Source organism: Mauremys mutica, chromosome 10, assembly GCF_020497125.1.
Source record: "Mauremys mutica isolate MM-2020 ecotype Southern chromosome 10, ASM2049712v1, whole genome shotgun sequence".
NCBI lineage: Eukaryota > Metazoa > Chordata > Testudines > Geoemydidae > Mauremys > Mauremys mutica.
Genome location: NC_059081.1, coordinates 10,526,978 through 10,543,968, shown reverse-complemented (window position 1 = coordinate 10,543,968; position 16,991 = coordinate 10,526,978). Strand labels below are relative to the sequence as shown.

Sequence of the window (16,991 nt, the reverse complement as noted above, 5' to 3'; positions counted from 1 at the left end):
ACAAGCTGACTCAGGAGAAGCTGATTTCTGACTGTTTCAAAGCTGGTGGTTCCTCTGGCTCAAACTGGCCTCGATGGGTACATCTACTCTTTGATAAAATAACTGTGGCACGGTAGTGGCTGGCCCTGGCCAGCTGACTGGGGTTGCAGGGCTCCAGAACTGCAATGCAGACATTCAGGCTTGGGCTCAAGTCTGGGCTCTGAGACCCCATGAGCGGGGAGGGTCTCACCACCTTGGTTCCAGCCCAAGCCCAAACATCTATGCTGCAATTTTAGAACCCCTTGAGCCTGAGTCAGCTAACCTGGCTCTGAGACTCAGTGCTGTTTACACTGGACTACAAATAAAAGACATACCCTAAAAGCTCACTTCTGCATGTTACTGAAAACCCTGAGCTCCTGCTGAAATCAATGGGAGCTGAGGGAACTCAGCACTCACAGCAGTGCTTGGCATCTTGCAGATTTGAGTCTTAGCTAAACAATGATAGATATGTGAGTCACTGTGGATTTGGGGGTTTTATAAACATGGGATGGTCTTGAGGGTTCAAGAATGGGATGAGGAGTCAGGAGATCAAAGTTCCAAAGCTCTGCCACAGATTCACCATGACCTTTGACAAGTCACTTAGCTGATCTTGCCTCGGTTTCCTCTTCTGTAATAAGAAAGAACTTCCTCAGCTTATTGAGGCTTCATTAGCTAGTCTTCACAAAGCACTCTGCGATCTCAAGAGCCTTCTATTGTGGACCCCGCTGCCATTGGAGAGTTTGAATCCTGCCACCATTGGAGGTCGGGTGCAAGACGGGCTAGTTTTGCAGACCTTCCTTTAATACTTAATGCATTTATTTATTTATTTGAATTTAAATAATTGAAAAAAATGCCAGTCCCAGGCTTTAGGCACCCTAACACGTCATTAATAACACAATGAAATCCTAGCCAGGGGTTAAGACAATCATTTCAGCAGGAACTCCTTTCCACCCCCTTCATCACTGTGGGAATTCTACCCGCGGCCCTTTCCAAAAGCCCTAACAGATGTTTGCAGAGGTTGCAACATGGGTCTTTCCCTCTGGAAATCAACCACCAAGATTGATCTCTTAGAATCACAGTATAGCTTAGAGCAGGTCAAAGGACATGATTCTTTATTCACTCAGCAATGAAGTTTCTCATCTCCTTTGTATTTGTCTCCTACATACTACAGGGATGAGCTCATCGGATATATGTAGATGGAAGTTGCTAGAGAAGGGAAGATCTTTGCATTTGCAACCTTACTTTGGCCACTTTGTGTGTATGCATTAGGATACAGTTTTTAATTACATGATCACATGCCATTTTTTCCACGGGACCCCTGCCTCATTCAGCACACAGGATGGTCCTGCTCTTGGGGATGCATCAAGATTGCGTAGTGAAGAAGATTGTTGTCTGTAGAATCCCTGCCAATTTTATTGCAGAAGCTGGAGGGTGTGTACTATTTGAAATACTGGACAGGTGGGGGTAGGCCTGCCCAAACTGAAGGCCCTCCCCCCCAACTAAAGGAAGGAACCACCAAGTCCAGACTCCAATTAATTATGGGGAACAACAAATGAGAAAATAGGTCCTCCCACTTGATGTCAAGGCGGGACATGAGAATGAGGAAGTGGATGATATGAAGCACGAGCGCATACAGATGTTCTCTGGGCGCATGCGGTTTGGAGGTGGATGTTGTGCAGACAGCTCAGATGGCTTTTTGGGGGCAGACGGAGAAGCTTGCAGGGCAGGGGCCTGATGACTAGTTCTGGGGAGCCAGGGTTGAGGGGTGGGTGGGGCACAACGCTCCTGCAGGACCTGCTCAAGGAAAGCAAGAGAAGCAGGAGACAAGGCTCCCCTCAGCTCCTGAAGCATTCAAGAGGAGACACACCGAGTGGGCAACCTGATATGCTAACTGAGCACCGCAGGGGCCACCCAGCCCCTCTGATCGTAGTCCAGGAGGTCTCTGAGCCTGGTGGTGCAGCCAGGACCAACCTCCAGTGCACCAACAGGGACTCCACCACTTGCACACTAAGCTGTGGATTATATAGCAGTGGTTCTGCTAGGAGCGTGTCCCCCTCAGCACTCACTTAGAATCTGGTTGCTAAGACTAACTTCCAGTCCTGAGGGGGTGCTGGTAGAAGATTGGCTGGCAGGGCCAGCTCCAGGCACCAGCCAAGCAAGCTCGTGCTTGGGGCGGCAGATTCTACGGGGCAGCGTTCCGCCCAATCCTAGGGCGGCACGGCAGGTTTTGGGGTTTTTTGGTTCCCCGATCTCGCCGCCCTGTAGGGGGCGGAGGAAGGGAGCACCCTGCAGCAAACTCGGCAGGGCAGCCCACGTCCTTCCCTCCCCGCCGACTGGAGCGGAGCGGAACCCTCCTGGCAGGCGGCGCGGCGGTTGGGGCTGCGGGATGAGTGCCCCACTGAAGCCCTGGCCACCCCCCTTCTCTCTCTCCCCCCCCCCGCTCCCTCCCTCTCCCTCCCACTAGACTGGCCGCGCACTCTGCAGCACAGGCAGGCCCCCTGTACCCTGGCTCCGGCTGCCCTGTAGGGTTTTTTTGTTTTGTTTTTTTCCCCTTCTTTGCCGGCCATGCCGTTTCCCCCACCCCTCCTTTGCTGCTCCAGCCGCGCCTTTTTGTTTTGTTTTGTTTTGTTTTGTTTTTTTCCCCCTGCTTTGTCACTCCGGGCATCCCGCCCCACCCCCTACCCCCCCCTTTTTTTTTCTTTGCTTGGGGTGGCAAAAAAGCCAGAGCCAGCCCTGATGGCTGGTCATATTGGCGGAGGTGGAGAAAGGTGTGCACCAGCAAGCTCCATGCCAGACTACCTGCATAGTAGAATCATAGAATCAAAGAATATTAGGGTTGGAAGAGACCTCTGGAGGCCAGAAAAACTCCGGGATCTGCTTCTGGAGACTGGCCTGGGTTCCAGGGGTGGGCTCAGGGTGTTAAACTGCTGCCAGAGCAGGGACAGGACTGGCTGGCTGAATGTCAGCACCCTCTCCTAAAGGGTAAGGCAGTAACACAGCCCCATCCACCTCTGCACCCAGTCAGACACCCTGCTCTCTAGATTGATCCAGTTCTCCAGCCGGGAGGGATTGGTGGCAGAAAGGTACACACCCAGATAGAGCAGTGGCCCTGCACACACACCCACACACCCCAGATGGCACAAAGCGGGGGTCAGAGGGACCCCACCTGTCACCTGCCCCTGATCATCAGCCCAGAGCTCTTGACTCAGATGACCCTGGCAGAGGAAGCCATCAAATAGATGGCTTGGCAAGGTCTCCCTGCATACACTGACAAGACCACCCACAAGTCAGGCTCCCATTGAGTCACAGGTGTGTAGGAATGAGGCAGGGGGCTTGTGGGAAGAGAAAGGATGATCTCATGGCTAATGTTGTATGGTACTCTGGAGAATAGGATTCTATCCCAGCCTCTGCCACAGAGTTCTTATGTGACGTGGGGCAAGTCACTGAAACAGTGGCGTAGCCAGGTGGAGGGAAGAGCGGGAGCGGAAAAAAAAAGGCGCCACCTGCTGCAGCACTTTTACTGACAGGCAGGGGCAGCTCTAGGCATTTAGCCGCCTCAAGCACGGCAGGGAGGCTGCCTTCGGTGGCTTGCCTGCGGAGGGTCCGCCGAAGCCGTGGGACCAGCGGACCCTCCGCAGGCAAGCCGCCAAAGGCAGCCTGCCTGCTGCCCTTGTGGCGACCGGCAGAGCGCCCCCAGTGGCTTGCCGCCCCAAGTATGTGCTTGGCATGCTGATGCCTGGAGCCGCCCCTGCTGACGGGGCAGCGCTCCGGGTCTTCGGCGGCGGGACCTTCAGTCGCTCCACAGGTCAGATTTAAATAGCTGAAATCATGAAATTTATGATTTTTAAAATCCTATGTCCATGACATTGACCAAAATGGACCGTGAATTTGGTAGGGCCCTACTCATAAGACATAATTTCCCACAAACCCAGTTTCATTTTATTAGATGATTTCACCTCATAGGTTGACGTTATTAAGGAGACAACCATAGAGTTGAAGTTATCCTAGTGATATAAATCAAGATCTAGGTTTGCTTAATGTTTTAAAGAAGTTGCTTCTTAGCAGCAACACAGATCCAAGGCTATATATATATATAGGATGAAGGATAGTCTGATAAAACATCCACTGAAACTAGCTATGTGCAGACCGTGGAGTCTATGAAATATAAGATGGGAACAACCCTGAAACACTAACAAGGTATAGGCCAGCTGAACTAGTAAAGAACAATAGAACGAATTTTAGCTGTTGCTGACAGGGTCATTTCAATGAATTCATTTCCCCACATGCACCAGAGAAGGAACACAGCTGAACTGAACAACTGTAGGGATTTTTGTTGTTGTTTTTTCCCTTCATTCTGTCAGGTAGAAAATCAGAAAAACTGAGCATCTGCTGAAGGCACTTAGGTATGAAAGGCAGCAAATGGTTGTGCTAAAAATGCAAGCATGTGCAGCAAATGTGACCTACGAAATAGAAGCTGACAGTGAAAAATGCTGTGGATGTGAAGCACAACACTGCTCATGAGCTATACCGTGGTACTACGTCCAGGCCCCTGAAAGGGAAAACAATCTCATGCAAAAAATATGAGATCCTGTGATGGGGAACGTTCACAACCCTGGATTAATGTAATTAGTTCAAATATAGGATTACCGAATATTCATTTCGGTTACACTAGTAAATGTCCAGAGAGAAACCATTTCTCCTTAGTAACAGACAGATGGTAAGCTCTTACTTATATTGTAAGCTCTTTGGGGCAGGGACCATCTTTTTATTCTCTGCTTGTACAGCACCTAGCACAATGGGGTCCTGGTCCGTGACTAAGACTCCAAGGTGCTAACATAATACAATTAAATAATATTTGATATTTCCACTTAATTGTGTATTGAACTGATTTTTGAATATATGCACCACTGCCCTCTCCTGGGCAGAATCAAAAATGTGCAACTGTGTGTCATATACTCTGTAATGCTAATAGCTAACAGATTCTCTTTTAGCTCAAATCATTGGGACCTCTTCTTTTGGAAGCAAAGGATGAGAGCGCTGTCTCCACTGGCACTGAATTTTTGAATGGCTGTGGGATGCAACTTAATGGAGATGAATACTATTAATTATTTGTATTGCAGTAGCACTTAGAAGTCCCAGCCGGCCCAGGCTCCCATTGTGCTAGGTGGTGTACAAACACGGAACAAAGAGACGGTCTCTGCCTCAAAGAGCTTACAGTCTAGAAACATTTCTATTGGTTTTAGATTTTATAAAAAGCTTATTTTTACACTATCACTAGCTGGCTGGCCCTTTAAGGGAAGTCAGGCTCTGCTTTGTCTGTGAGCTAGCAGTTAATCTCCAGCTGGATGATCCTGATCTGAACACAATTTCAATTAGTGACTCTAGCTGTGGAAGGGTCAGGCAGAACTACATAGAGAGGGATGAGAAGGCAGTCAGCTGAAGGAGTGGATATCTCTATGAGGGGCCTGGAAAAAGGGGTGATATTTAGGGAGACAGCCTTGTGTGTTGCTGTATCAGGGGAGGAATGAGGGGCTGGGAGGGCCTAGGAAGAAACCCTGAGACCCTAAATTAGCTTTAAGCTACTAGAAAACTGCATTAAGGGACTTGGAGGTAGAAAGTGGCCCAAGAAAGAAGCAGCATGTCCACAGGAGCAGACTTAATGCAGTATCCCTGGGCTGGAAATCATTGTAGAGGGTGTGCTATGTTCCCCTACCAGCCCTGAGAAAGGGATGTAAAAGCCTCAATGTAAGGGTGATTGAGCCTAGGGTGGGGCTGAAGACTGAGCCCAGGGTTGAGGAGTAGCCTGAGAGGGACTGGTGGGACTTTCTTTACCCTGGAAGGGATCTGGATTATATGTCACTTAGCCCCCCAGCTAAGTTGTGGACAAGAACAGGTGACTGAGTCACCAAAGAGCTGAGTACCAGGGGGTGATAGAGTGGAAGACACCTGCCATGCTGTGTCTTAACTCATGGGGAAACTTGACTGGCATACTTCTACCCCCACCCCCCTGTACATATTCTAAATTTGGAGTCCAGTATGGTTTGATGGTGTCTGTGGCGAGGCAGAGTGGCCTCACTTCAGTATGGAGGGAGCTAATGCCCCTGGTGGGTGCAGCTAAGCCTGCCCCACCCCCTTCACTGGAAGTGCAGGGGTGGGGCAAGAAGTATAAGAGGAGGGCCCTGTAGCTCCATTGCAGGCAGACCAGGGAAGGAGACAGGTGTCCCTTCCAGGGAATTGAGCCTGTGGCTGGAAGCGGGGAGGAAAAGTAAACCATGGTCCCCTGAGATGAAAGGTTATGGAGAGAGACTGGAGGAAGGACTGTGAGATTGAGAGCCAGGTCCTAGCGGGGATGGAGCAGCGCTGGCAGGAATTGGTAGGAAGTAGCCTGGGGAAACAAGACTTTGGTCCAGTTGTCCTATTGGGATGCATGGCAGCAACCTCACGTTTCCCTACTGACCCTGTGGTGGGATTACCTAACACTGCCAGGGATGGGTGTGCACTAACCTTTGGGCCAGAGCCCTAGAACAGCGTTATTCACTCCAGCAAGGAAGCTGAGGGCTGTAGACTGTTGAAGTGTTTAGCCCATGCTCAGAGGGCCGGGACCATAGGCTATTGCTGTCCACCCCGACTAGGAGGCTGAGCCCTCGTATTGGAGACCTGAATTGCTATTTGGCTGACTTGCAGTCGCAGGTCAGACCACCCAACGAACTTCTGGCAGGTGTGCCAGCTTCCCAATGCTGCCGGAAAGGGGCTTCCTGACCCCAAGAGGGAAGAATGTTAGTGTCCCCTTCATATTTGTGTAGTTTTTTTGTTACTGGAGGAAGTGTGCTAAAGAAGAACTAAATATGATTATGCTGAGCAAAACTGGAAGTTTGTACAACAGATGGTTTTAAGCATTTGACCAAAAATGAAAATGTCAGCAAGAGAAGTATTTGACCCGCTCTAGAGCTGCATAAATAAGATACAGCCAATAATATTTGTCATCTGATTTAAGTGCCAAATTTCACATTTGGGAATTTTTCCCACTATTTAACTAGCCATCCCTGTTTTCAATGTGCATCATTAGATCCACGTTTGGAGTGGAATTTTTGAAAGGACTAACTCTAATCCCATTGAAATCAATGGCCAATCCAATGGTATTGCATGATTTATTGTACATATATAGCCTCCATTCCTAACTGAGTACCTCGCAATCTGTTATACAGTGATCCTTACATACACCCCCTCATGACGTAGGGCAGTGCTATTATCCCCATATTACAGAGAGAGATGTGCCCACAGGTAAGATCACATAGGAAGTCTGTGGCTGAGCAGTGACTTGAATCTAGGTCTCCCAAATCCAAGGTTAATGCCCTAACAACTGGCCCACCCTCACTCTCGCCAGTCCTACATTTCTATTTCCAAACACTTTGTGACAGGTTGGACCCCTTGGGACCACTGAGTCTACCTCTTCTGCCAGCACATGCCCCATTAATCTGTTTTGCTCTTAAAACCTCCTCTAACACACACTGGCAGGGCCACACCCAGCTCCAGATTAGCTCTGGGAAGACTCAGTTTAAGGGACTTGCTCCAGCACTCAGGTGTCCACCTCCCTTGAAGTGCAGACTCAAAGATATATTATGAACTTCGCCCCCTCCCTCAGTGTAGAGAGAGATGTGCACACTTCTTACCCCCTCACCCAGTTAGAAATGACAGAAACTGGGTTTAATAATAAACAAAACAAAATATTAACTATAAAAGGCAGATTTTAAGTGGTAAAAGGGGTAACAAACAGAACAAAGCAGATTACTAAGCAAATGAGATCAAACATGCAAACTCCCCTAGTTTCACTAAAGAAATTGGTTACAAATAGTATTTCTCACCCTAGATATTGTTGCAGGCAGTTTGCAAAGCTTCTGTGGTTCAGAGTTCCAGTTATATTCCTTTTCAGACTGGACCCCTGTCTGTCTGGACTCCCCCCCTTGCCTTCCCTTTTGCAGTTTGTCTTTTCAAGTAGCCAGGCCATGGAGAGGAAGAGTCCTGTTTGCCTTCTGCCTCACCCTTAAATAGTATTTACACAAGGCGGGAATCCTTTGTTTCCCAAACTTGACACCCTCCCCCCTTCCCTTACAGTGGAAAGTTACAAGTCCCTGGTAATGTTTTAGTATCAGGTGACAAGACCACCTGACTCTGTAGGATCAGTGGCAGTATGGAGCATCCACAGGAAGGCCAAGGTTTTCACAGTCTATTGTCCTTGCTGATAGGCCATCAGCCCTGTCTGGCATTTCCATTGTTGTACCTGAAGTGTTAGCAGTGGGCGTCACCCAAAGTAGCATAGTTGAAATACAGATACATAGTCAATATTCCTAACTTCAGATACAGAAATGGGTATTCACATTCAGTAAATCATAACCTTTCCAATTATATCTGTTATGTCATATTCATATAATCTATTTTCATAAGGAATATGGAATGCAATGTGTCACACTTGATTCACCATAATTACTTTATTCTCCCCGTTTGAGTTTTCTGTTTGGCAGACAGGATACTGTTGTTCCTTAGCATTCAGCAAAATCAACAGCCCCTCAAAAAGCCCACCTTTATTCAGGTTTTGACAGAGTGCTTGCTTGAACATAGACTTGTATGGCCAGAACAGTCGGATGTGCAAGGCTATTTTCCATGCCTATGCTACATGATACTTGTTTGGACTTCCAGAATCTAAAATGGATTATTTCTTCTTTTCAGGACTTGTCTGAAGAAAGTATGTTTCACTTTCTCTTTCTATGAAGGCACCTTTTCCAATGCATCACTAAAGGAGCTTTGCCTGCCAGAATGTACCAGCCTCAATCTGATCACATTCAGAGGTACATCTCAAGGTTGCAATCTAGGTGTTAGAATTATAGGGAGCAGGTATGCCAGATAGTGCCTACTCTATTTATCACTTATAAAAGTTGTTTGCAATCAAAAATTGGATTTTCAACAAAACAAACTCTTCCATGAAAGTGTCTTTCTGCAGAAAACTTTAATGTTTTAATTTAAAAATTGAATGCCTGGAAAGTTTTTGACTTTTTTTGCCTAAAAACTTAAATGTTCCAATTTTGAAATGCTGCTGTAATGCCTCGAGGGAAGTGTAGTTCAAGGGCCTTATATCCCCCTTTCTTCTGGATGGGTGGGTCTAGCCAGATCTTTCCCATGATGCACCATCTCTGCTGACTGAAGGGGAAACCATGGTGCATTGTTTGTAGCTAATGTAATCCAACCACAGATCCTGGCCTATCAAGGAAAATAGGAGCATGGGACACCTGAACTATAATTGCATTTAGACACCACTGCAGCAGCATTTCAGAAATATTTTGAATTTTGGCCATCAGCACAATCCACAGTGACACAAAGGAAAGCAACCTGAGAAAAGGGACCTGGCCTCTCGGCTTTGAGATGTCACCAGCTTCCACTGGGTTTATTTTCCATTATAAGAGATTCTTGAGCTGTTTCTTAAAAACTGTTGATGATCTACATACATCTATTCTACGCATTACCGGAAAGACTCTGATGTACAGCATAATTGTAGTATACTGACTACCTGAGTATATTTCCCTCTAGCAGCTGGCTCCTGAGACTGTAACAATCTGTTACTCATTGCCAGGCATTAGTCACTCCTTCAGTTCGCTTGGTAAGGACTTCAGCTTTTGCTGCTAAATTTTCTGAGTTTAATTCTGGCTGATGAATACAGCCACATTTCATTACTTTGTTTTGTCATTCTTCTCAAAATAACCCCAACAAACCTGATAACAATACTGTATGAATTAAAGCAAACCAAGGGCATAATGAAAGGGAGAGAGGCTGCATAATTTTGAAATGCTCTCCATTCCATGGTAGTTTATTATATTCTTTCCCCATTAGTATTTCTTTGTTTTACTTCTTTCTCTGAGGCACAAAGAACTGGCGAGAGCCAGAGCTTAGTATAATTCCAAGCATCTCATTTGTCAACTAATTCTTCATTAATTTTCATGAGGGGAAAAAACCACAACCAAAATAAATGTTCCATGAGCAAGTGGAAAAGAGCAAGAAACAAATATTTTTTAAACACACACCTAGGACAACACTAAACTGAATGAATATAGCCAAACATATTGGCTCAAATTCATGCCTAATGCAAACCCATTACACTTGGCTGCATTTGGCTCACTTTTTTAATATCTTAACAATACTATAGGATTCAAAAATAGTAACAATAAAATGAGGAAGATACAAGAGATAAGATAGGAGAAGCCGCATCTTATTGGACTCTAGATACCACAGGGAGAGGGTAATCTTGTAGTTAAAATGTTGCAGGGGGATGCAGAAAATCTGGGCTCAATTCTTGGTTCTGCTGAAGACTTCCTTGTGCAAATCACTCCCTCTCTGTCTCTGTCCCCCCGAGTAAAATAACACTTTATTTCTCCCCCATTTGTCTGTTTAGATTAACTCTTTAGGGTAGTTATTGCATCATCAGTTACGACTGAACCCGGGCTGTCTGGATCTAAAAGCCTAAGCTTCCACCGCTTGAGCGAAGACACATTTACTGCGTTAGAGAAAGTAGTAAGCTCATACATGATCAGCCACAAGAGGGGAGACAGACCTAGAATGGGTTAATCTGGGTTACACACCCAGAGCTCCAGTTGGGGCCTGCAGGCCATACTGTAATACAAATAGTGATAGTGTCACCCCGCTGCTGAGTGGTGGTAGATGTTTGGACTGTGTGGCTCAGCTTCCCATTTGGGGAGAAATCAGTGACATGGAGTCTGGGTATTTTCTCAGTGTAATTTGTTTTACTTACTCTATATACACCAGTCCTTGAACAAAGGTGGCCAAATGGCATATCGGCAAACCCCCTCTTTCAGAACTCTCAGCCCAGCACAGATGCCTGGTTCCCAGGAAGTCACTTTGCCTGAAGAATGATCTCTAGCTACAGATATTATGGCTGAATGCAAATTCAGTTGCTTTTTGTAGCAGCTCTCCCAAAGAGAAGCTACATCACAAATCTAACAACGATACAATATGTGCTAAGAAAAATAACTTGTAGGCCTGTGTGTGACACCTGGTGAATTCTGCATACTTGGTCCCTCTATTAGCACAGTTTTTTTCCTTCAAAACAATACAGATTTAGGACCTGATTCTGCACAGTCTCACTTACATAAGTAGCCTTAATGAAGGACCGCTAGCATGAGTGATAGGGTGAAGATGGGGTTCTGATGTTAGTGTCTTTTGTACAAATCAGCAGACAATATCAATAAGCCAGTTATGGAATTAATGATACCCGAGGGGAAAAGAAATTGAGGCATGGGTGGGGAAATGAGGTCTGCTGCGGTTTAATGGACGAGAGGAAATAAATGCAGTTCCAGATGGCTTTTGCTGCAGAGCCAGCAACAGAACAGAATGCGGGCCCCCTATCCTGCACCAGTAAAGCTGAAATCACCACAGCTGGGTTAGGTAGGTGGCACTTCAGCTCTGGATCAAGAAGCACTTCCCTTAGTGGCTGGACTCGAGACAACCAACCTGAACTCTGGGATTTAGCTAACCACCGACAACCAACTGTAAGTAGCATATAGCAGAGAAGAAAGTGACTGTTAGAGACATTGCCTTATAGCAGGGGCAGGCAAACTTTTTGGCCTGAGGGCCACATTGGGTTTCATAAATTGTATGGAGGGCCAGTTAGGGGAGGGGGTCGTGGCCCGGCCCCACCTCCTATCTGCCCCCCCGGGACTCCTGCCGCATCCAACCCACCCTGTTCCCTGATGGCCCCTCTGGGACCCCTGCCCCATCCACCCCCCCCTGCTCCCATTCCCCTGACTGCCCCCAGGCCCCTGCCACCGCCCCATCTAACCCCTTCTCTCATTCCTGACGGTCCCCCCAGGATCCCTGCCCCATCCAATCACCCCTTCTCCCTGTCCCAACTGCCCCTGGAACCCCTGCCCATGACTGCCCCCTGCTGCCCCATCCAACCTCCCCTCCTTCCTGACTGCCCCCTTTCAACCCCCTGACCACCCCAACCCCTATTCACACCCCTGCCCACGCTACCTGGAGCACTGGTGGCTGGCGGCGCTACAGCCGCACCACCCGGCTGGAGTCAGGCCACGCTGCCGCTGCCACCACCACGCAGCACAGAGACCGGGTCAGGCTGGGCTCTGCAGCTGCGCTGCCCCAGGAGCTCACAGCCCCACCACCCAGAGCATTGCACCGGCAGCAGAGCGAGTGAGCTGAGGCTGCGGGGAAGGGGGAAGCTGCGGGGGAGGGGCCTAGGGCGAGCCTCCCAGTCCAGGAGCTCGGGGGCCGGGCAGGACGGTCCCGCAGGCCGTAGTTTGCCCACCTCTGCCTTATAGGATGTTCACATCATTGGGTAGGAAACTGAGCTAAAGGACTTCTGACAAAGACGACATGAGGGTAAGTTCATATATAGGTTTATGATTGTGTTTTCCCAAGTCAGTTCTGTGTCCTCTTTTACCTTAGTGAGGTCTCCTTGTTTCATACACAGACAGTTCTTGCGAGCGGGGAAAGATTTCCTGGGTGCCCTTCGTAGGCAGGTGTCAAGTGCGTCTGGGTGGAGGCTGGAGCCTGTGGTATTTGTTAGAAGTTTAATAGGAACCCCTAGACATCTGTACCTAGCCGTTGCTGCTGCTGGCAGATGACACCTGGCAGAAAGGCTAAACCAATAGTGGTGTGTGAGTGAGACAGGAAAGAGCGATGGCCATTGCTGGATGAATAAAGGGCTCAAAGCAGGCATGAGCACGCATCTGGGGACGAGAAGGACCTGAGTTTTAAACTTAGCTCTTCCACTGACTTACTGTGTGGCCTATGGGAAGTTGCATCACTTTCCCTACCTGTAAACTAAAGATAATAGTGACCTACCTACCTTCCTTACCGGGGTGATGTGAGGGTTAGTTTAACATTGGTAAAGTGCTCTACATAATTAATGGTGGTAAAAATTGAAGAGATGTTATCCTTGTGCTTCAGGGTTTAAACCAATCTAAGGATGTGGGGGGGGCAGATTAGTCCACCTCTGCTCTGCAAGTTCTTACGCCTTCCTCTAAAGCATTCAGTGTTGACCACGGCTGGAGACAGAATACTGGAGTAGATGGACTGCTGAGTTGATCCAATCTTTCCTATGTCGTAGGCCGAACCCTGCCATGCAAAGGAAGGCTGCATACCAGTGTCAGGTGACTTACGCCCTTTTAAAGAGATCAGCAAGCTTAACTGGTGACAAATGAAAGCAAATCTAACCTTAATGATTTCCAGTTACTGAGGTTACATGGAAATAGGGATGACTGGCAAAAATGTTATTGCTTCCATGCTTTAATTCAGGTTTCCTGTCTCTTGTCTGGTTCCTACCCTTTTGGACTTCTTGTGCATGCACTGCACAGCATGATGGATGGAAATCCCATTGTTTAGGCTGTAACCTGCACTTACGGGCCAGTCCTAGGGCAGTCTGACAACATTTCCAATGGCATAGAATCCTGGGGCTGGGAAGACCCTCACAAGATCATCTAGTCCATCCCCTTGTGCTGAGGCAGAACCAAGGACACGTAGACCATACCTGGAAGGTGTTTGTTTAAACTGTTCTTAAAACCTCTAATGATGGAGCTTCCGCAACCTCCCTGATACCTAACTAGAAGAATAGTTACTAGGAAAAAAACTTTCTAACCTCTATTTCCCTTGCTGTAAACTAACCTGATTACTATTTGTCCTACTATTGGTGGACATGGAGAACAATTGATCACCATCCTCTTTATGACAACCTTTTATATATTTGAAGACTTATCAAGTCCCACCTCAGCCTTCCCTTTTCTAAACTAAACATGCCCAGTTCTTTCAATCTTTCTGCAGGGGCCATGTTTACTTAATCTACTGTTTTTGTTGCTCTCCCATGGCTTCTCTCTAGTTTGTTCACATCTTTCATAAAATGTGGCACCCAAAACGGATCCCAAAATGGTATTTGCCTTTTTCACAACAGCATCACACTGACTTGTAATCAATTTGTGATCCACTATAACCCCCAGATTCTTTTCTGCAGTATTGCTGGTGAACCAGTTATTCCCAATTTTGTATTTGTACACGGGAAATATCACCTCTGGAGTGTACCGATATATCAGCAAAGCGTGCAGAAGCTCAATGTCAAGTCAGATGATTAAAGCAGACTCCACACAAGAATGGCACTGCATGAACGTGGAAGGTAAACAACTCAAGTTGACCTTACACCATTGATATATTTTGCAAGAGCAAAACCTGGTGTATCAAAGGTATCCAAACATCAGCTGATGACCCACTACTGGACTATGGGGGGCTTTCCAGATGATTCAGGGGAGACAAGCTCATGCACTACATGTAATGTGCCTTTTCCATAAAGAAAGCAATTGCATATATTTTAATGAAATAAAAATGACTTACACTTATTTAACTCCTAAATATGTTACATATCGGGATCTCTTAGCCTACCACTGAAATGCAGCCGCTGCTTAATGATGCACACTACAGAATAGTTGGGGCCAGGATGTGAAGAATACTACCTCCAGCTGAAACTACAGGGGGAATTTACATAAATAGAACAGCATTGCTTCCACAGCAAGCATAACTAACTACAGATTGACTCAATGGTTTTCAAACATTTTCCTACTGTCAGTTCATCTTAAGCTCTCCTTTCCTGTACCCTATTTTTCCTCCCAACCCTGATCTCCTATTTTTCCAATGGCAACTCTAGTTACTAGAAAAAAAGAAGAGAAAATTAGGCTAGTGCTAAGTAGTGATGTGAAATTAAACTCACTTTAATGGGATGTGTGCACCTGGTTAGTTACATCCCACTCTTTTGCATCTGTACTGTTTAAACAGAAGAAATGTGGCTTCATGTTTTCATTAGGATTGAATCTCATTTTGTTGTCTTCAGGTTCTCACTAATCTCTCTAGGTCACTCTGCATTTTGGTTCTGTCTTCCTGTGTGTTTGCTATCCTGTCACTGTCTGAAAGTTTGATCAACAGTTGAATTTACACCAAAAAGACACCCCACACAGAAAAACAGGCGATGAAGCAGGGATGGCTTGAGTTCAGCTGGTCAAACAACCCAAAACAGCATCTGGAAACCTGAAGAGAATCTTTAACTGAGCTCCAACTAGCTGCAAAAGTCACAGCTTGAAGACTGACAGATGCTTCACCATTGTGACAGGAGCAGCTCAGCCAATTACAGCTTGAGACCCACTGTGGTCACTGAAATTGTTTGCCTGGGATATTTGAGCTAACCACCTGCATGCCTATGCACGATGTAGATCTTGCCTGTCTGTATACTGCTGTAGCACTAAGGATTAGAGGCGGACTCAAAGCAAACACGTGGATCTAAGCATGCCTGAAGCTGAAGGCGAGCTGTGGAGTTCAGGTCTGGGTCTATCTTATAACCGGATGATCCAAACACTCTCAAACTTTGGGGAAGTGGATGCCAATCTGAACATTGTGGTCTTCTGTAATAATGGATTTTTTTTTTAAGGCATGTCCCTAGGTGTGCGCATGGCAATGCTGAAAAGAGGTTGAAAAGTGTGCTACCGTGTTGATCACAGCCACATCCTGCTGTCAGCTCCTGAAACCAAGGCAGACCTGTGTGTTTGTTTGAGTGAAACAACCATCAGTATTTAACCATCGTATTTAACAAGAAAAAAGGGGAACAGCCTGTGTGGGAGCAAATGACGCTCTGAAGTGTGTGCTGCTGTTACAGCTCAGTTTCTGAGGTTTGCTTACCTGAGATAGATAGAATGTGCTTCGGAACCAATCCTGCTCTCCCTGAAGACAGTGACTAAACTCAGGAGGTCTTAAATAGGCCCAACCTGAGAGTCTCAAAAGATTTCTCACTTCCTTCAGTGGATGAAACCCAAAATTGTTTTGCCTCATGATTCCTGATGGAGATGGAGTGAGAGGGATGGAGAAGATGATGTAAAACTTGAGCAATGCATAACATATTAATAAACCTGATGACAGCTCCTAGCTTGTAGAATGGGGGTATTTTACTGTAAATAAGGCCCAGCACTTAACTTTAAGCATATTTGTTTAAGTTCCATTGTCTTCACTCAAACTTCAGCGGAACTTTTAAGCCTTTACTCAGAGTTTGAGCATGTACTTATATGCTTTGAAGAACAGAGCTGGGATTGCTCATGTGCTTGAGAGCTGTCCTGAATCAGGGCCTAAGTTCCTACACATTGGGTTTGGGATTTTTTTCCTGTCCTTGTAGATTCAAAAATTGAGCACTCATACAAAAATAATCCTACCATTTTGCTACTATGTAATCTACCTGGTTAATACCACAACGCCCTTGTGTTTGGCTTACCCCGCCCCCCAAGACATGACTTTCAACTGACTATGAACACACCTCCTAGAACTAATCACTTCTACTTTCAGAAAACCTACATTGTTGCATCTATGCTGCATGTGAATAGCTCTAGAAAAAGAAACTAAGCTTGAACAATAAAACCTATTTAATACTTCCTTTATAAGAATAAGCATTTTAATACAAATTAGTTAGTATTCTTGAAAAACCTTACTCACCTGAGTAGCTCCTGCTTATCAGTTGCTCTGTTCATTTTGATAGGGGAATAAGATTTGTCCTACTGACTGCAGTACAAAGAAATAATTGTAACATAAATCGGTGATAATATTTGCATAACATTCGGTAGGAAAATTCACTATTTGATGAAAAACACTATTTGCCTTAAACATTCTTCTGTTCTGTTCCTGTTTGAATCAGACACTTGGTGGAAAATGAGAACAGGCCTGACAGAAGAATCAAACATTGTAAATTTCACTCTCCCATCACAACATGAATATAAATGGAAAACTAGCCTACTAAAAGAATTTTTTGATGGACAACTTTTGTATGAAAGAAATAGGAAGAAGGATTCAAGCGTGGAGGCACTCATGAGAAATCAAATAATTGATCAGGCTGGATAGCAGGTCACTTGCAACACACAAACAGAGCTGAAATTTAG

General features: G+C 46.1%; 1 long non-coding RNA gene across 1 annotated transcript in view; it reads left to right on the top strand.

Moving 5' to 3' along the window:
* Positions 1-16,398, top strand: part of LOC123378858 — a 28,164-nt gene extending 11,766 nt beyond the window's left edge. The window contains exons 2-4 of the long non-coding RNA XR_006582767.1: positions 8,743-8,861; positions 14,045-14,203; positions 14,912-16,398. This is a non-coding gene — a long non-coding RNA (uncharacterized LOC123378858). The remainder of the gene's footprint in view (positions 1-8,742; positions 8,862-14,044; positions 14,204-14,911) is intronic.
* Positions 16,399-16,991: the final 593 nt, after the last annotated feature.